The following is a 19,051-nucleotide window of genomic DNA, read 5'->3' as shown; positions in this document are numbered from 1 at the left end:
CTTTGTGATAATTTCTTTGTGCAGTGCCACGAAAGGATCTACCTCGTCTAGGTGTTGTAGCACTACCAAGTTTGCTTTGTCAAAGTCGTTGCGTCGATCTGAGTATGCCGCGTGCATTTCCCTGCGACCGTTGGAGTGACCTTCTCCTTCGAGCCTCCCATCATGCTTGTTTACGGGCAAACAACTACCAACACCAGGCGGCTGGTCTGCGCCATATAGAAAATTCTCGCAGAAAGAGATGCACTCTTGTGTCAGATAGCCCTGAACGATGCTTCCATCCGGATGTGACATGTTAAATGAATCCTTTGATGATGCCATTCATCCTCTCAAATGGCATCATGTCGTGCAGGAATGATGGCCCTAGGTCTATTATGTCATCCACAATATGGACACACAGATGCACCATGATGTCAAAGAACACGGGCGGGAAGTACATCTCAAGTTCATTCAGTATCACAACGATCTCTTCCTGTAGCCTTCGGAGCTGCTTCACATTGATCGACTTTCGAGAGATGACGTTGAAAAAGTTGCAGAGACCAATAAGCGTGTCACAGACGTGCTTTTCCATTATCCCTCTAAGGGTAACAGGTAGTATCTGCATCATCATCACAGGATAGTCGTGGGACTTCATCCTGCTGAACCTTTTCTTGTTCGTGTCTAGATATCTGCTTATCTTGCCACAGTAACCGGAACTAACTTTGACTCCGGTAAGGCACTTAAGAATTGATCGATCTCAGTCCGACTTAAGGTTAAGCAAGAAGGGGGGCAATAATCATCTTCCTTTACTTTTTTGCCCTTCTTCTCCCGTGCCTCTGTCTCCGACTTTGTCTTGTCTGACTTTTTACGGGGTGGCATGTGTAGATCTTCCCTGATTTTCAAATCTTGCAAGTCTTTTCTTGCCTTCGTCCCATCCTTGGTCTTATCCTGCATGTTCATCAGTGTCACGAGCAAGCTCTCAAGGACATCCTTGGTCTGATCGGCAATGAGGTGTGTCGAGTTTGTGCCAGTACTCCAAGTCCCAAAACACAGACCTCGTCTTCCATACCTTCAGCAGCGGCTCCGGCGCCTTTTTCATCGTCTTTCCCAGCGTGGGGGCACTGTTCCGAGTTTTTCAATAGCTCATCGATTTCGGTGCCGCTCCACTTACGTGGAGGTCCTCGATGCTCAGCGTGACCATTCAATATATCTCCACGGTTTCTCCACGGGTCGTCCTGATTGAGCCATCTTTGATGCCCCATGTACACAATTTTCCCAGGCCCGCCATCTTTCCTTGACGTTAGCTGCTGAGACGTCGTATCATCCATGCACCGCATGCATCCGCAATATCCATGGCACACCTGGCCTGCGACATATCTGTAACCAAGATAGTCATGCACCGTCGTGATCAGCGCGGCTCTCATGTAGAAATACTGACCTTTGCTGGCGTCCCATGTCTTGGCCGGTGTTTTCCATAACGTGTCTAACTCCTCTTGAAGTAGCCCCAGATAGAGATTAATATTAATTCCCGGTTGTTTTGGCCCTTGAATCAGCATGCTCATTTGAATGTACTTCGACTTCATGCACAACCAGGGGGAGGTTGTACATCCATACAAACACGGGCCATGTGCTATGGTTGGTGTTCTGGTTGCCAAATGAATTCATGCCATCGGTACACGCACCGAGCACGATGTTCCTTCCATCACATCCAAAATACCGATAGAAGTCGTTCAACGCTCTCCACTGGCTTCCATCCTTGATGTGTCTCAGCTTCGGATCATCTCCATCGTTGGGCTTCTTCCTCTTCGCGTGCCAGTGCATGAGCTTTTATTCCTTGGGATCTACCAAATATCACTGGAGACGGGGAGTGATCGGTAAGTACCATGCAACTTTTTGGGGAGATTTCTTCCCGGACTTCTTGTATCGAGAAGCATTGCACACCGGACAACTTGTTTTTTCTGCGTGCTCCTTCCGATATATTATGCAATCGTTGATGCATGCATGGTATCTAACGTGCGGCAGATCAAGAGGGAACATGATCTTATTGGCCTCATCCACACTAGTAGGACATAGCGGATCACCTCAGGATTGCAACCATCATAGAATGGAGTGTTTGAGTCTACCACCAGTTGCTGCATGATACGTCTCCAACGTATCTATAATTTTTTATTGTTCCATGCTGTTATATTATCAATCTTGTATGTTTTATAATCATTTTATAGTCATTTTTGGTACTAACTTATTGACATAGTGCCAAGTGCCAATTGATGTTTTCTGCATGTTTTTTACATCGCAAGAAATCAATATCAGACGGAGTCCAAATGCAACGAAACTTTACGGAGATTTTTTATGGACCAGAAGGAACATATTGGGCCCTGGCTGCGCCTGTGGGGTGTCCCGAGGAGGGCACAACCCACCAGGGAGTGCCAGGAGGCCCAGGCGCGCCCTGGTGGGTTGTGCCCAGCTCGGGTGCCCCCCGGACCGCCTCTTTGCTCTATAAATACCCCAATATTCCCAAAACCCTAGGGGAGTCGATGAAATATTGATCTAGCCACCGCAGAGTCCAGAACCACCAGATCCAATCTAGACACCATCTCAGATGGGGTTCACTGCCTCCATTGCTGCCTCTTCGATGATGCGTTAGTAGTTCTTTGTAGACCTACGGGTCCATAGTTAGTAGCTAGATGGTTTCCTCTTTCTCGCTAAATTCTCAATACATCCATATGATGTAACTCTTTTGCGGTGTGTTTGTTGGGATCTGATGAAATTTAATTTATGATCAGTTATATATTTTTATATCCATGAAAGTGTTTGAGTTTCTTTGATCTCTTTTATGCATGATTGCTTATAGCCTTGTATTTCTTCTCCGATATTTGGATTTTGTTTGGCCAACTTGATCTATTTATATTGTAATGGAAAGAGGTGCTTTGTAGTGGGTTCGATCTTACGGTGCTTGATCCCAGTGACAGAAGGGGAAACGACACGTATGTATCGTTGCTAGTAAGGATAAAATGATGGGGTCTATCTCTACATAGGTAGATCTTGTCTACATCATGTCATCGTTCTTATTGCATTACTCCATTTTTCCATGAACTTAATACACTAGATGCATGCTGGATAGCGGTCGATGTGTGGAGTAATAGTAGTAGATGCAGGCAGGAGTCGGTCTACTAATCTTGGATGTGATGCCTATATAATGATCATTGCCTGGATATCATCATGATTATTTGAAGTTCTATCAATTGCCCAATAGTAATTTGTTCACCCACCGTTTGCTATTTTTCACGAGAGAAGCCACTAGTGAAATCTACGGCCCCCGGGCCTTCTTTCTCATATATTTGCCTTTGCGATCTACTTTTCTTTTGCATTTATTTTCAGATCTATTAAACAAAAAATACAAAAATACTTGCTGCACTTTATTTTATTTGCGATCTATTTATTCAATCTATTACAACTTTCTCCCGTCCACACGACGTCTCTGGCGTCGTTAGCCGAAAGGGATTGACAACCCATTTAACACGTCGGGTTGCGAGGTGTTCTTATTTGTGTGCAGGAGTTGTTTACGTTGTGTTGCTTGGTTCTCCTACTGGTTCGATAACCTTGGTTTCATATCTAAGGGAAATACCTACCGCCGTTGTGCTGCATCATCCCTTCCTCTTTGGGGAAATACCGACGTAGCTTCAAGCGACATCAGATCGGCTTAGCCTTCTCTCTAGAAGAAGCTCTCTCAGTACTCATCTCCTTGTGAAGCAATGCTTGAACATGAGGATCTCACATGATTGAACTTTGTAAGGACGAACTCTGCGCCTTGGAGTGCACGTTCTCTCCGCCGCCATGCCCGGCCCCTTATCCTCCGGCATGTCCGGCCCCTTCTCCTCCGCCATGTCTGGCCTCTTCCCCGCCGCCATTATCGATCATCTCTTCGTCTTGCCCCGTGTCGTCATTGCCTGCCCCGTCGGCGACCTCAACATCATCATCCTCATCTTCAATTATCCACCAAGTATAGCCATCCATGAAACCAGTCATGACCAGGTGCACTTCGACACGCCCATCGTCATAAGGGTCGAGCCAAACTATTCCTTTGCATCTTCGACACGGACATAAAACCTCTGTCAGGTTATTTTCTTTCATGTCCTGCACCGCCGACCACAACCACCTGTCCACCCTCATTCCACTGACCATCATGAATGCCTGCATGGTAATAATAAACAAATTTATTAAAAAAATGTGTGCATGCATCAAATTCATACAAAAATTCGGCATGACCTTCCCTAAAAATAGGACATATAGATCATTGCCCGGAATTCGCCGAAACGGAAATAAATCGATATTTCGGCAAAACATAGGCAACTCAGAAGCACAATTCAGCGTCAACTCATGCCACACACACAATTTCCATCATATCGCCCGATTATGTCATATCGCACACACATACACATATTTCCATTCTTGCAAAAGCATAAATTTTCAATCACCTATCTTGAGATCGAGCACACGGTGGAGATAATGATGTAGGGGGATCAAAAGTGGACAAAGCTCTTCTTGACAAGGCTAGATCTAGTTAGGGGGTACATAGGTCACTTCACTAAATGCTACATCTACCTAGCTAGCTAACTTGGGAGGAGACAACTTCAACTAGTGGAGGGGGAAGGAAAAAGAGAAAGGAGATGCATTAATGGAGGTGGTGTAAGTTAGCGAGGAGTAATAAAGAGAGAGAAAGGTAGGTACAAGAAGGAGAGTAATGGGGGGAGAAGTAGTGAGGAAGAAGGAAAGTGAGGGAGAGAGGAGGTGGGAGGTAGGGGAAAGTGAGGAAGAGGGGATGGGGGAGGGAGGAGGGGGAGGGAAAAGGTGGTATATGTTGTGGCTTAGCGGTAGCGCTGGTCGTAAACCGTGCTATTGCTAATAACATAGCAGCAGCGCGCTTACGGCACACGCGCTACTACTAAGGGGGCCCACCATGTGGCCAGTTTCAAAATTAGCAGTAGCGCCGCCCAAAAAATCACGCTACTACTATAATTTTATCAGCAGCGCGGTTAGCAAGAGCGCGCTACTGCTAAACCTAGGGTGGCGGGAACTATCGGTCGATTTTAGTAGCAGCGTGGTTCCACCGAGCCGCGCCACTGCTAAGTAAGTAGCAGTAGCGCCTGTTTTGCTCCCGTGCTACTGCTAATTAGTAGTAGTGCCTCGCCCTATACCGCGTTGCTGCTAAGATTCTGTGTATAAGGTTTTCCCTAGTAGTGATAGAAAGCACATAGCACGGGTTAGTGCACAAAATGCAATTCACAATTACTTACCATACCACTAGATCACTTGATCCCCCGTGATACATTGTTTACGCTTGTGAGTTGACCATCTAGATACAATCTTCGAGCTTCATCTTGGTCAACCAACATCTTTACTTAAATCTCTATATTGGTTTCTTGAAAGACATAATGAAATCTCATTTCCCTTCATTACTTCAAGAAAAGATCACCAAAGACTCTTTCGTGACCATATCAAGTTTCACTATGAATAGCACATAGGTCATCATTTGCTCTACTAAAAACTCCATCATAGTCTCTTGAGAGGCAAAATGAATTATTCACTCTAGTCGCTTGCTTCAAGACATGATCAACCGAGACCCAACACATGAGCTTACCATGATCTTGTCTTGAAGTCATATCTTGAATTCTTCTATTTGATTTTTCTCTCAAGCTCTTGGTTCTTATAAGCCCACATATGTCAATCTTTGAGATCCTCTAACGAACTCCACCTTGAACATATTTTGTTAGACATTAAAATCAATCTTGATGGCCTCAATAGAAATCCCCAAAGACCAACTATAAACCTCACTGGATATGGAACCTCGAGACCAAAACCTAGGCCTTGTGTGCACAAGGGTCAGGGACCCTATGCGCATGGGGTATCCAGAGAGTTGACACTCGACCCCATGCGCACGGGGGCCAGGAGGCCCGTGCGCACGGGATACCCAAAGAGGGATACCATGAGGACTTCTTCAGATGTTTTGATGGCATTCTTCCCACATAAAGGCCCATGCGCACGGGATACCCAAAGAGGGATACCATGAGGACTTCTTCAGATGTTTTGATGGCATTCTTCCCACATAAATCCAACATGCTTCATGCATCACTATGGAACATTTCTTCATATAGGATTCAATGCACTTGATGCTACATAGGAATTGTCAATTAACACCAAAGCTTAGGGCAAAGATATCTTCATATATATGGACTTTATCCTTGGCACACCATCTATGGATAATCCCTTCAAATATACCTCAATTAAAACATTAGTCCATAGAGATTGTCATTATTTACCAAAACCATACTTAGGGGCTACATGCCCTTTCAGAGATTGAACTAGGTATGGAGATATCGATGATCGAATCTCGGGCATGTAACATATCGCTGGACAAAGGGAATTTCATGCATGATTGACTGAATCCTTCACATCGTGGTTCAACTGATAAAGATCTTCTTTGGATGTGTAGGAATCAATATGGGCATCCAGGTGCCGCTATTGTTTATTGACCGAGAGGAGTCTCGGTCATATCTACATGATTCTCGAACCCGTAGGTTCGCACGCTTAACATTCGGTAGCGTAGGGAGGTATTAAGATATTAATAGTGGAAAGTCCAAATGTTGTTCGGAGTCCCGAATGGGATCCGGGACATCACGAGGAACTTCGGAATAGTCCGGAGGTAAAGATTCATATATGGAAAGTTGTTATCCGGGTTCCGAAAAAAGTTCGAGTTTTTTTTGTAATGTACCGGGAAGGTTCTAGAAGGTTCCAGAGTGGGGACCACCTGCATGGGGACCCACATGAACGTCGTTAGTGGGGAAAGTCCCCACAAGCATGTTCTAGGCGCACCAAGATCCTCCCTTAAAATGAATAGTATCATATCCCGAAGGGATAAGATCAAGATCCCTAAAAAAGGGGATAGTGGTCGGTTGGGAAGGAAAGGAGGGATTCCCTTCCTCCCCCTTTGGCCAACAACCCTAGGGACTTGGAGGGCAAGCCACCAGCCCCCTCCATGCCTATATAAAGGTGGAGAAGTGTTGGGCGCAACCCCCTTCAACCCTAGCCCGTTACCTCTCCCAACTCCTCCAACGTTTCACCGGTACATGCTTGGCGAAGCCTTGCCGGAATTCCGCTGTCACCACCACCACCATGCTATCGTAGTGGTTCAGATCTAATCTACCTCCTATCCCTCTCTTGCTGGATCAAGAATGAGAGGACACCACCGAGCCATGGGTGTGATAAACTCGGAAGTGTCGTCCGTTCGGCACTGGACCGGATTGGATCGTGAAGAGTACAACTACATCAACCGTGTTACGATGCTAATGCTTTCGATCTACAAGGGCATGTAGATACACTCCCCTCTTGTATCTTTGCATCTCCATAGATAGATCCTGGTGTTGGAAATATGCCCTAGAGGCAATAATAAAAGTATTATTATTATATTTCCTTGTTCATGATAATTGTCTTTTATTCATGCTATAACTGTATTATCCGGAAATCGTAATACACGTGTGAATACATAGACCACAATATGTCCCTAGTGAGCCTCTAGTTGACTAGCTCGTTGTGATCAACAGATAGTCATGGTTTCCTGGCTATGGACATTGGATGTCGTTGATAACGGGATCACATCATTAGGAGAATGATGTGATGGACAAGACCCAATCCTAAGACTAGCACAAAGATCGTGTAGTTCGTTTGCTAGAGCTTTGCCAATGTCAAGTATCTTTTCCTTAGACCATGAGATTGTGCAACTCCCGGATACCGTAGGAATGCTTTGGGTGTACCAAACGTCACAACGTAACTGGGTGGCTATAAAGGTGCATTACAGGTATCTCCGAAAGTGTCTGTTGGGTTGGCACGAATCGAGACTGGGATTTGTCACTCCGTGTAAACGGAGAGGTATCACTGGGCCCACTCGGTAGGACATCATCAAATGCGCAATGTGACCAAGGAGTTGATCACGGGATGATGTGTTACGGAACGAGTAAAGTGACTTGCCGGTAACGAGATTGAACAAGGTATCGGTATACCGACGATCGAATCTCGGGCAAGTAACATACCGATAGACAAAGGGAATTGAATACGGGATCGATTGAGTCCTTGACATCGTGGTTCATCCGATGAGATCATCGTGGAACATGTGGGAGCCAACATGGGTATCCAGATCCCGCTGTTGGTTATTGACCGGAGAACGTCTCGGTCATGTCTGCATGTCTCCCGAACCCGTAGGGTCTACACACTTAAGGTTCGATGACGCTAGGGTTATAAAGGAAGCTTGTATGTGGTAACCGATTGTTGTTCGGAGTCCCGGATGAGATCCCGGACATCACGAGGAGTTCCGGAATGGTCCGGAGGTAAAGATTTATATATGGGAAGTCCTGTTTTGGTCACCGGAAAAGTTTCGGGCGATATCGGTAATGTACCGGGACCACCGGGAGGGTCCCGGGGGTCCACCAAGTGGGGCCACCTGCCCCAGAAGGCTGCGTGGGCCAAATGTGGGAGGGGACCAGCCCCTAGGAGGGCTGGTGCGCCCCCCACAAGGGGCCAAGGCGCAAGGGAGAGTGGGAGGGGGCAAACCCTAGTCCAGATGGGCCTTAAGGCCCACCTAGTGGGCGCCTCCCCTCTCTCCCCCTCCTGGCCGCCGCCCCCTTTGCCATCTAGGGCTGGCCGCACCCCTTGGGGGTGGGAAACCCTAGAAGGGGGCGCAGCCCTCCCCTTCCCCTATATATATGAGGCCTAGGGGCTGCCCATAACACATGATTTGATCTCTCGTTAGTGCAGCCCTGCCCCTCTCCCTCCTCCTCTTCTCCCATGGTGCTTGGCGAAGCCCTGCGGGATTGCCACGCTCCTCCACCACCACCACGCCGTTGTGCTGCTGCTGGATGGAGTCTTCCTCAACCTCTCCCTCTCTCCTTGCTGGATCAAGGCGTGGGAGACGTCACCGGGCTGTACGTGTGTTGAACGCGGAGGTGCCGTCCGTTCGGCACTTGATCATCGGTGATCTGAATCACGACGAGTACGACTCCATCAACCCCGTTCACTTTAACGCTTCCTCTTAGCGATCTACAAGGGTATGTAGATGCAAACTCTCCTCTCCTTCTACTCGTTGCTGGTCTCTCCATAGATAGATCTTGGTGTTACGTAGGAAAATTTTTGAATTTCTGCTACGTTCCCCAACACCTGGGTGTTCGTAGAATTTTTTTTGATTTTCATGTAACGTTCCCCATAAGTGGTATCAGAGCCAAGTTTATGTGTAGATGTATATGCACGAGTAAAACACAAAGTTGTTGTGGGCGTTGATGTTCAAATTGCTTACTTCTTTTGTCTTATTTGGATTCGGAGGTATTGTGGGATGAAGAGGCTCGGACCAACCTTACATGTCCACGCACATGAGACCGGTTCCACTAACTGACGTGTAACTTGTATTGCATAAAACTGGCTTTTTGGGTGTCTGTCTCTCTCATGTTAGTTGAATCTGATTTGACAACGGTGGTCCTTGTAGAAGGTTAAAAGGCAACTTGTATATCACTGTTGTAGTTTTCCATAGATAAGAACGGTTCTTATAGTTTGCCCAAGCAGCCACGTAAAATTGCAACATTAAAGTAGAGGAGGTCTAACTTGTTTTTGCAGGGCATGTTGTGATGTGGTATGGTCAAAACATGATGTGATATATGTTGATGTATGAGATGATCCTGTTTTATAATAAATTCGCGACTTGCATGTCAATGAGTACGGCAACCGATAGGAGCCATAAGGTTGTCTTAAATTTATCGTATGACCTACATGTCAATGAAGGAAATATGCCCTAGAGGCAATAATAAAGATGTTATTTATATTTACTTATATCATGTTAAATGTTTATTACTCATGCTAGAATTGTATTAACTGGAAACTGATACATGTGTGAATATATAGACAAAACAAAGTGTCCCCAGTATGCCTCTAATAGACTAGCTCGTTAATCTAATATGGTTAAGTTTCCTAACAATAGACATGTGTTGTCATTGGGATCACATCATTAGGAGAATGATGTGATGAACCAGACCCATCCGTTAGCTTAGCATGTTGATCGTTCAGTTTTATTGATATTGCTTTCTTCATGACTTGTACATATTCCTTTGACTATGAGATTATGCAACTCTCGAATACCGGAGGAACACCTTGTGTGCTATCAAACATCATAACATAATTGGGTGATTATAAAGATGCTCTACAGGTGTCTCCGAAGGTGTTTGTTGAGTTGGCATAGATCGAGACTAGGATTTGTCACTTCGTCTATTGGAGAGGTATCTCTGGGCCCTCTCAATAATGCACATCACTATAAGCCTTGCAAGCAATGTGACTAATGAGTTAGTTACGGGATGATGCATTACGGAACGAGTAAAGAGACTTGCCGATAACGAGATTGAACTAGGTATGATGATACCGATGATCGAATCTCGGGCAAGTAACATGCCGATGACAAAGGGAATGACGTATGTTGTTATGCGGTTTGACCGATAAAGATCTTCGTAGAATATGTAGGAGCCAATATGAGCAACCAGGTTCCGCTATTGGTTATTGATCGGAGAAGTGTCTCGGTCATGTCTACATAGTTCTCGAACCCGTAGGGTCTGCACGCTTAACGTTCGATGACGATTTGTATTATGAGTTATGTGTTTTGGTGACCGAAGTTTGTTCGGAGTCCCGGATGAGATCACGGACATGACGAGTAGTATAGAAATGGTCGAGAGGTAAAGATTCATATATTGGAAGGTTATATTAGGACATCAGAATGGTTCCGAGTGATTCGGGTATTTTATCGGAGTACCGAGGGGTTACTGGAACCCCCCGGGGGAAATCATGGGCCTCATTGGCCATTGGGAGAGACGAGGGGACAGCCCAAAAGGGGGAGGGCCCTCCCCCCAAGGGGAGTCTGAATAGGAAGGGGAAGGGGGCGCTGCCCCCTTTCCTTCTTCCTCTCCTCTCCTTCCCTCTTCCCCCCTCCGTTGGAAGGAAAAGGAGGGGGCCCGAATCCTACTTGGACTAGGAGTCCAAGTAGGACACCCCCCTTGGTGTGCCCCTCCTAGGCCGCCAGCCTCCTCCTCCCCCCTTTATATACGGGGCGGGGGCACCCCAAAGGCATACCAAGATTTCTCTTAGCCGTGTGCGGTGCCCCCCTCCAAAGTTTACCACCTCGGCCATAGCGCCGTAGTGCTTAGGCGAAGCCCTGCGTGGGTCACATCACCATCACCGTCACCACGCCATCGTGCTGACAAAGCTCTCCTCGACCCTCTACTGGATCAAGAGCTCGAGGATCGTCATCGAGCTGAACATGTGCTGAATAGGGAGGTGCCATACGTTTGGTGCTTGGATCGGTTGGATCGTGAAGACGTTCAACTACATCAACTGCGTTACTAAACGCTTCCGCTTTCGGTCTACGAGGGTATGTGGACACTCTCTCCCCTCTCGTTGCTATGCTTCTCCTAGATAGATCTTGCAAGATCATAGGAAATTTTATGAATTACTACATTCCCCAAGAGTGGTATCAGAGTCAGGTCTATGCGTAGATGATATGCACGAGTAGAAGACAAAGTGTTGTGGGCGATAATAGACATACTACTTACCACGAACGTCTTACTTTGATTCGGCGGTATGGTTGGATGAAGCGGCCCGGACTGACAATACATGACCGCGTTCGTGAGACTGGTTCTACCGACGTGCTTCGCACACAGGTGGTCGGCGGGTGTCTGTTTCTCCAACTTTAGTTGAATCGAGTTTGACTACGGCCGGTCCTTATTGAAGGTTAAAACAGCACACTTGATGAAAAATCATTGTGGTTTTGATGCGTTGGTAAAAATGGTTCTTGCTAGAAGCCCGTAGCAGCCACTTAAAACTTGCAACAACAAAGTAGAGGACGTCTAACTTGTTTTTGTAGGGCATGTTGTGATGTGTTATGGTCAAGACGTGATGAGATATAAATTGTTGTATGAGATGATCATGTTTTGTATAAGTTATCGGCAACTAGCAGGAGCCTTATGGTTGTTGATTTATTGTATGAAATGCAATCGCGATGTAATTGCTTTACTTTATCACTAAGCGGTAGCGATAGTCGTGGAAGCAATAGTTGGCGAGACGATAATGACGCTACGATGGAGATCAAGGTGTCAAGACGGTGACGATGGAGATCATGACGGTGCTTTGGAGATGGAGATCAAAGGCACAAGATGATGATGGCCATATCATGTCACATATTTTGATTGCATGTGATGTTTATCCTTTATGCATCTTATTTTGCTTAGTACGGCGGTAGCATTATACGATGATCCCTCACTAAATTTCAAGGTATGAGTGCTCTCCCTGAGTATGCACTGTTGCTATAGTTCGTCGTGCTGAGACACCACGTGATGATCAAGTTAATCATCAACACTTGATGCTCTTTCTTGATTTCTACCTTCGCCGACTTCAACATCGCCGGCTTTCAAGAAAAGCTAGACCTATCACGTGATGATCGGGTGTGATAAGCTCTACTTTCAAGAAAAAAGGCAAAGGGAAAGAAAGGGAACTTCAAGAAGAATGGAAAGCAAGTTGCCACTCCCATGAAGAAGCCCAAAGCTAGACCTAAGCCTGAAACTGAGTGCTTCTACTGCAAAGGGAATGGTCACTGGAAGCGAAACTACCCCAAATACTTCGCGGATAAGAAGGATGGTAAAGTGAACAAAAGAATATTTGATATACATGTTATTGATGTGTACTTTCACTACAAAAAAATACACTTCTGATACGTCTCCAACGTATCGATAATTTATGAAGTATTCATGCCATGTTTACTATTGTTTTATATAATCTTGGTATGATTTGATTAGAACTAACCCGGACTGGCGCTGTTTTCAGCAGAACTACGGTGGTGTTGTTTTTGTGCAGAAATAAAAGTTCTCAGAAAGCGCTGAAAATCAACGAAGAATTTTTCTGGAAAATATAAAAAATAATGGAACAAAAATCTACCGGGGGAGTCCCGGGGGCCCCATGAGGGTGGGGGCGTGCCCTGTGCCTCATGGACTACCCGTGGGGACCCTGACTTGTTCTCGACGCCAACCTCTCCTATAAATACAGAAACCTCCGGAAATTAACCTAGATCAGAAGTTCCGCCGCCGCAAGCCTCTGTAGCCAAGAGAAATCAATCTAGGCCCTCTCTGGCACCCTGCCGGAGGGGGCCATCATCATCGGAGGCCACAGAGGAGGATCTCGGAGGGGTCATCATCTCCATGAAGGCCAAGGACCAGAGGGAGAACCTCTCCCCATCTAGAGGGGAGGCCATGGAGGAGGAAGCACAAGGGGGAGAACCTCTCCTCCTCTCTCTCGGTGGCGTCGGAGTGCCATCTGGAGGGGAATCATCGCCGTGGTGATCGTCTTCATCAACATCACCATCATCATCACCATCCCCATCTCTTTTACGCGGTCCACTCTCCCGCACCCCGCTGTAATCCCTACTTAAACATGGTGCTTTATGCCACATATTATGATCCAATGATGTGTTGCCATCCTATGATGTTTTGAGTAGATATCCTTTGTCTTTGGGTTGATTGATGATCTAGATTTGTATGAGTTGTATGTTTTATTTTGGTGATGTCCTATGGTGCCCTCCGTGTTGCGTAAGCGTGAGGGATTCCTGCTGTAGGGTGTTGCAATATGTCCATGGTTTACTTATTGTCTGTGTTGCTTGAGTGACAGAAGCATAAACACTGATAAGTGGGTCACGGCGTATGAGATAAAGGGGACTTGATGCTCTAATGCTATGGTTGGGTTTTATGTTAATGATCTTTAGTAGTTGCGGATGCTTGCTAGAGTTCCATTCATAAGTACATATGATCCAAGACGAGAAAATATGTTAGCTTATGCCTCTCCCTTGTAAGAAATTGCAATAGTGATTACCGATCTTGTTAACAATTGCTTAGGACAATTCCGCACACTGACCCATCATTATTCCACACTCGCTATTTATAATGATTAGTAATACTAGGAAAATTGTCCGTGCATTGCAACGGGAGAAAACGATGGGATGCAGAACCGGCTCTGTGGTAGGGTTAAGTGCTTTTATGGAGGCCACCATGGGGGCACTTTGCTTGGATATCAGAGATCACAGTTGATAGGAGGAGCGGGGGAGGCCAATTGCATGGTTACAAGCGGTGGCAATAGAGAAGTTGAGCTAGTCATCAATCCATGCAACTGTGTGAGCTAGAAATTTTCAAGTCTATTATTTTTGTACTGGGTGAATTTATATTTATCATAGTCAGGATTTATAAAGCTCGATAAAATTTGACACTAAAAGGAGGTAACTTATTCTTTTAGTATGTAGGCACTTCGAGTTAACCAAATAATTTAGATGCAAGAATGCGTTAAAGGGACATGAAACTGTGCTCCAAATAGGCCATGTGAGCTCCAAAGAGATTAACGTCCTATTTGAAAAATGAAAACAGGAACGTTGTATTATTTTTTATGGGTAGTCATTTTCAAAGAAACCATGATAGAGAAGCTACATAGAAGATTACTTGGTGGCATCAGGATAAAGAAATATAGTACATTATATGGCTCAATTCGAATGTAGATTGCTCAATATTGATCATCGACCACTAATTTAGGAAGTGTATATAGCTGTCAAAATGATAATTAGAATGTTGAATGCTCAATATTGATCGCCAACGATTAACCTTACTTGAGAGCAACTAACAGATTAGTAGGAGTATATGTTAGAACAGTTGTAGCTACATTATTGCACACATATGCAAGAATACTACAGTGAGTCACAACTGCTTATGACATGGAGCATCCGTGGGAGAGAAGAAAAAATGATTAAATGAACTAAAGACGGTAAATCTTCAATAAGATATGTGGCACAACATATGCAAAATCGCGGGCTAGTCAAGGGATCCAACTTTAAAAATTAATAACTGAAATTAAATGCATCTCATTTAACAGTTTCAGGTCATCTAATTCTTGCAATAAAAAGCTAGAAACACAGTAATTAATTTACAGCAAGACATATTATACGGATATTGTCTTCCAAAAATTCTAGCCTAGTTACGTTTCTTCTTTGCTTGAACAAAACATCATAAAAAATGCTAAAACATATATATTCTTTAAAATTCAGTAATCCATGTCACACAACCCAAAGAGAGAACATGCATATAACTGCTAGTCGGAGGTCATCAAACTAACATGTTCAGTGTTTCACTTAGGTAACTTTTGAACACTTGTATCCTTGTAATTTGGAAATAATCCAACAGAGAATAGGAAGTAAAATTATGTCCTCTCTCGTGAAACATAGTTGTACAAATCTAAAATTTAACTAATAGAATAAGAATGCACTAAGCTCGCATGAAACATATTAGTGCAAGTACTACCTCGTTGATCTGCCCTCTGCTTTTGCTTAGGCCCTCTCCGTACCGACTCCTTTGGATGCTTCTGTCTTGTCTGCTTGAGGGGGAAAAGAAAAAGTTCTACAGACAAGTCCTCTTATATCTGTTTCGGTTTTTATAACATAAGAAATCTCTTAAAATTTAACCACGTGTTGTTATTAATTAGTAAGAAGAACCCTCGTCGACGCTCTGCTATTAGTGTGCATCGCCTAGGGTGATGGCTGGCATGTCCTTCAGCCACTGGGCACTGGTCAAGCGGCTTGCCAATTGCATAGACGATGAATCCGATGTCTCGGAGCTTCTACGGGTCGACGATGTTGCGACGGCGAAGACGAAAGCCAGCTTCTGCATCACATTGTACATGCGCCTGCAGTCGATGCTCCTGAACTCCTCCCACTCGGTCAGGATGCAGACGGCGTGCGCATCGCGGACGGGCTCGTACGCGTCCGAAGTGACGGTGACGGGCTGCCCGACGGGCTCGCCCACCGGCTGCAGGTGACGCGGGTGGTTCGAGTCAATCTTGTTCATGGCGAGGTCGCGCTGCACCTGCTCCTCCGTCACCCGCGGGCCGTGATGCTGACGACGGCCTTGCAAGTCTCATGAAGATGAGACCTCTGAATAATCAACATATATAGTACTCGTAGAAAAGAAATAATATGATTTGTTCTGGACAAAAATCATTGGGTAAAGGCGATGTGATTTATTTTCATTACGAAGTAATGCACCAAGCTACTGGATGAGATGACTTACCGAAAAAACTATCAACCTTCTGGATGAGATGAATTACTTGAAGAATGCCTTGCTCTTAACCTGGTGCTCCAACCGCTCATGGACTAAAAGAAACAAAAAGATCAAGATAAAAACACCCAACTTCATGAAATTATTATTTTATAGGCTTGTTGATTGATTCACAAATGAGCAAATGTCGAATGGACCTTACCGGACTGCAGGAGGACACTTAAGGAAAGCTTGGGGCTGAGCAAACCACTGAGCACCATCTTGTCCAGTGTCTCCATGAGGGCCCTGCCAACGGCTGACCACCGATACATCTCGAACACCACCAACGTCCCTGTTCTGATCCCCTCTCCCTGCCGATCAACATTATCATAAGTTAGAACAGTACCAACAATCTCAGTAAGATTGGCCACAGAGTCATGCTGGAACACCAAAAAAGGTCGAGCAGCAAGGAGCACAAGGGCACGAGCAAACGCATGTATTCCGCCACCATCAATTCCCTTGAATACTTGGATAGGTAGATAGTGCATTGAGAACATGATTCAGGATAAACGTAATGTGTACACCTAATATCCTAATTCACAAGAATTTCTCTTCTACAGTTAAAGAAAACTAACATGTACCTCAGCTGTCCAAGAGCACACAGTAGTCACAAATCTGAACCATGTCCTCTTTTATTTACGATCTGGTACAAAGGAGCAACACCTTCATACCGATTGGCTCTTCAAGCTGTTTTCTGAACCTTGAAAGTCTGAATCAGCCCATGTGCAATTTTTGACGGTGCAAATGAGGAGGCGGTATAGGGACCCAATTATAGAAAAGTGTCTAGTGGTCTTCCTTCTTGAATCATAAGGAGCAAACCATGAAGAGAAAGCTTTCCTTTATTGAACTAAACTGGAACTCAAGAGGTGTGAAATCTGAACGAAAAAACTTGCTTTGTTGGAAGGGGGTGGCTGCACCAAATGAGTAGCCTAGCATGTGCACCACCGTAGCTTGGAAGGATATGCTTAGAGGCCAGGTCTGATAGAGCGGGAACACACATTCGAGCCATGGTTCTGACGCACAGCAGCGAGACCATATCTCGTCCTCATCATCTCAAAGCGACACATAAGACAGAAATCCAAATCGCACTTGTTCCTACTATATATCTGCAGATCACAGACCATGGCTTCACAAGCTTCCGCCGCTCTAGCACATATGCCCGTTCGAGGTTCAACTATCATTATTCTCTTGTATACAATCAGGACAAGAATACTCTGTATTTTCTAATCCTACAAAAAAACTGTAGTCAGCAGTGGAAGCTCATCCACAAACTACTCGAGAGAGCAGAACCCACCTATTTGGAGTTCAGAAAAACAAGCTGGGGTAGGAAAGCCTCCTCAATTTCTGCCCGAAACTTGCTTGAGTTGAGATTATACAGAGGTTACACCTGAAACCTAGTGGAAGTAAGAGGACTTCAGACATCACAACACTCCTTCCTCACCGAGCAGCAGCCTCCCGGATCTGTCGAGGTCGAGGAGGTTGGGGTAGGGCCATCAGATCGAAGCCGATTAGAGGGCTGAGCGTGGCTGGCGGCCCAGGAGCTGAGAAGGAGCACCAAGGCGAGGGCTTTGACCTGGCAGCCGATGGCGAGAGATAGGGCAAGGGCCAGGTCGAGCCGCGACGCAACAACGCCAGGAGGTCCAAGGCAGGCAGGCGGTGGAGGATCCCTTCTTATGGCCGCCAAGTCCAATCCGGGTCGGGCACTCCATGGTTTTGTGTTGGAGACGAACTCCAACTCGATCCAAATCAGAGTAGAACAACACTGGAGCAAGAGGTAGGAGATTGAGGAGGCTATGGGAGACGCCGGAGAAGATTAGGAGCGGATATGGAGGGGGGACAAAAGAGGGCGCTGACGGCCGGAGAAGAAGACCGGCGGCCGGCGGCGACGCCATACCGTACAGATCGAGGAGCATCGAAGGAAGCCTGTATTTATTCAATTGCACTTTAAAAAGGACCGCGGTTTGAATATACTAAACAACGGGGAGTTTTGTGCAAAAACGAAACGTTTTTTCAGATCCACTTTGAAAGAGACTGCGGGTTGAATACTAAAAATCACAGGGACATTTTTATAAAAACACCGCGACGGTGACCAGGGAGAGATATTCTAACTTTAAGATACCACTAGTAAGCTTGCACGTGCAACGCACGTCTTCATTATAAACACAAAAATCATAAGATTTTTTTTTCAAATTTAAATTATATTGTATAGTAATACTCTATATGTACAACTAATCGACATGGAAAAAACATCAGAAAGGATTATCTTTTCAGGATGGTCAGGTTGGAATGGAAACCACTATCAACAAACTAAAAGAAAGTCATGTTCTCAAGTCAGGTTCAGTGCAGACACTGTTAACAAAACTATTGCAATTAGTACTGGGTAGAACTTCAGAAAATCTTCCAATTGTAAGTGTGCACATACAGCGCACGCCATGTGATGGCGTAAGTGCTTCCTTTTTTCTGGAGCAAGTGCTTCTGATGTCAAGGAAAGTATACACAACCAAGTTAGGCCTGATGTATTTATGGTTTCATGGAGATATGCCCATACACTTGTTTTCGTCATTAAACACATCAACTACACAGTGTAGCAATGGAAATTACAACAAGAAGTTGATGCATTTCTTAATTTGACGTTTAACAAAAAAATTCAAACATCTTAAGCAAGCCAGCTATGAAAAAAATGGTCTGAGACAAATTAACAAAAATTTGTCTCTCCACAAAAAATAGAAGTGTAAATTATGGCGCGAAATAAGATGGTGCAACCAACAAACTGGTACTTACAGGTGATTGCTATGTACAAAGGCATGGATCACAATTCACATCTCCATAATAGCATTTTGGCACATCATTGACTTTTCTATTTAGTGCCAATTCCCATG

At 45.1% G+C, this 19,051-nt stretch overlaps 1 long non-coding RNA gene across 2 annotated transcripts; it reads right to left on the bottom strand.

Moving 5' to 3' along the window:
* Positions 1-15,177: 15,177 nt before the first annotated feature.
* On the bottom strand, positions 15,178-18,089 carry LOC123134200 (uncharacterized). 2 transcript variants are annotated; one of them, XR_006465570.1, is made up of 4 exons: positions 16,754-18,089; positions 16,336-16,483; positions 16,146-16,228; positions 15,178-15,982 (listed from the first exon to the last, which is right to left on the bottom strand). It is a non-coding gene; the product is annotated as an uncharacterized lncRNA (long non-coding RNA). The 2 variants fall into 2 exon arrangements; XR_006465569.1 differs by having other exon boundaries at positions 15,178-16,228; positions 16,754-17,401; positions 17,467-18,088.
* Between the last annotated feature and the right edge of the window lie 962 nt (positions 18,090-19,051).

This window comes from Triticum aestivum, chromosome 6B, assembly GCF_018294505.1.
Source record: "Triticum aestivum cultivar Chinese Spring chromosome 6B, IWGSC CS RefSeq v2.1, whole genome shotgun sequence".
NCBI lineage: Eukaryota > Viridiplantae > Streptophyta > Magnoliopsida > Poales > Poaceae > Triticum > Triticum aestivum.
Note: the sequence above shows the minus strand (reverse complement) of the source record. Positions and strands in the feature narration are given on the sequence as shown.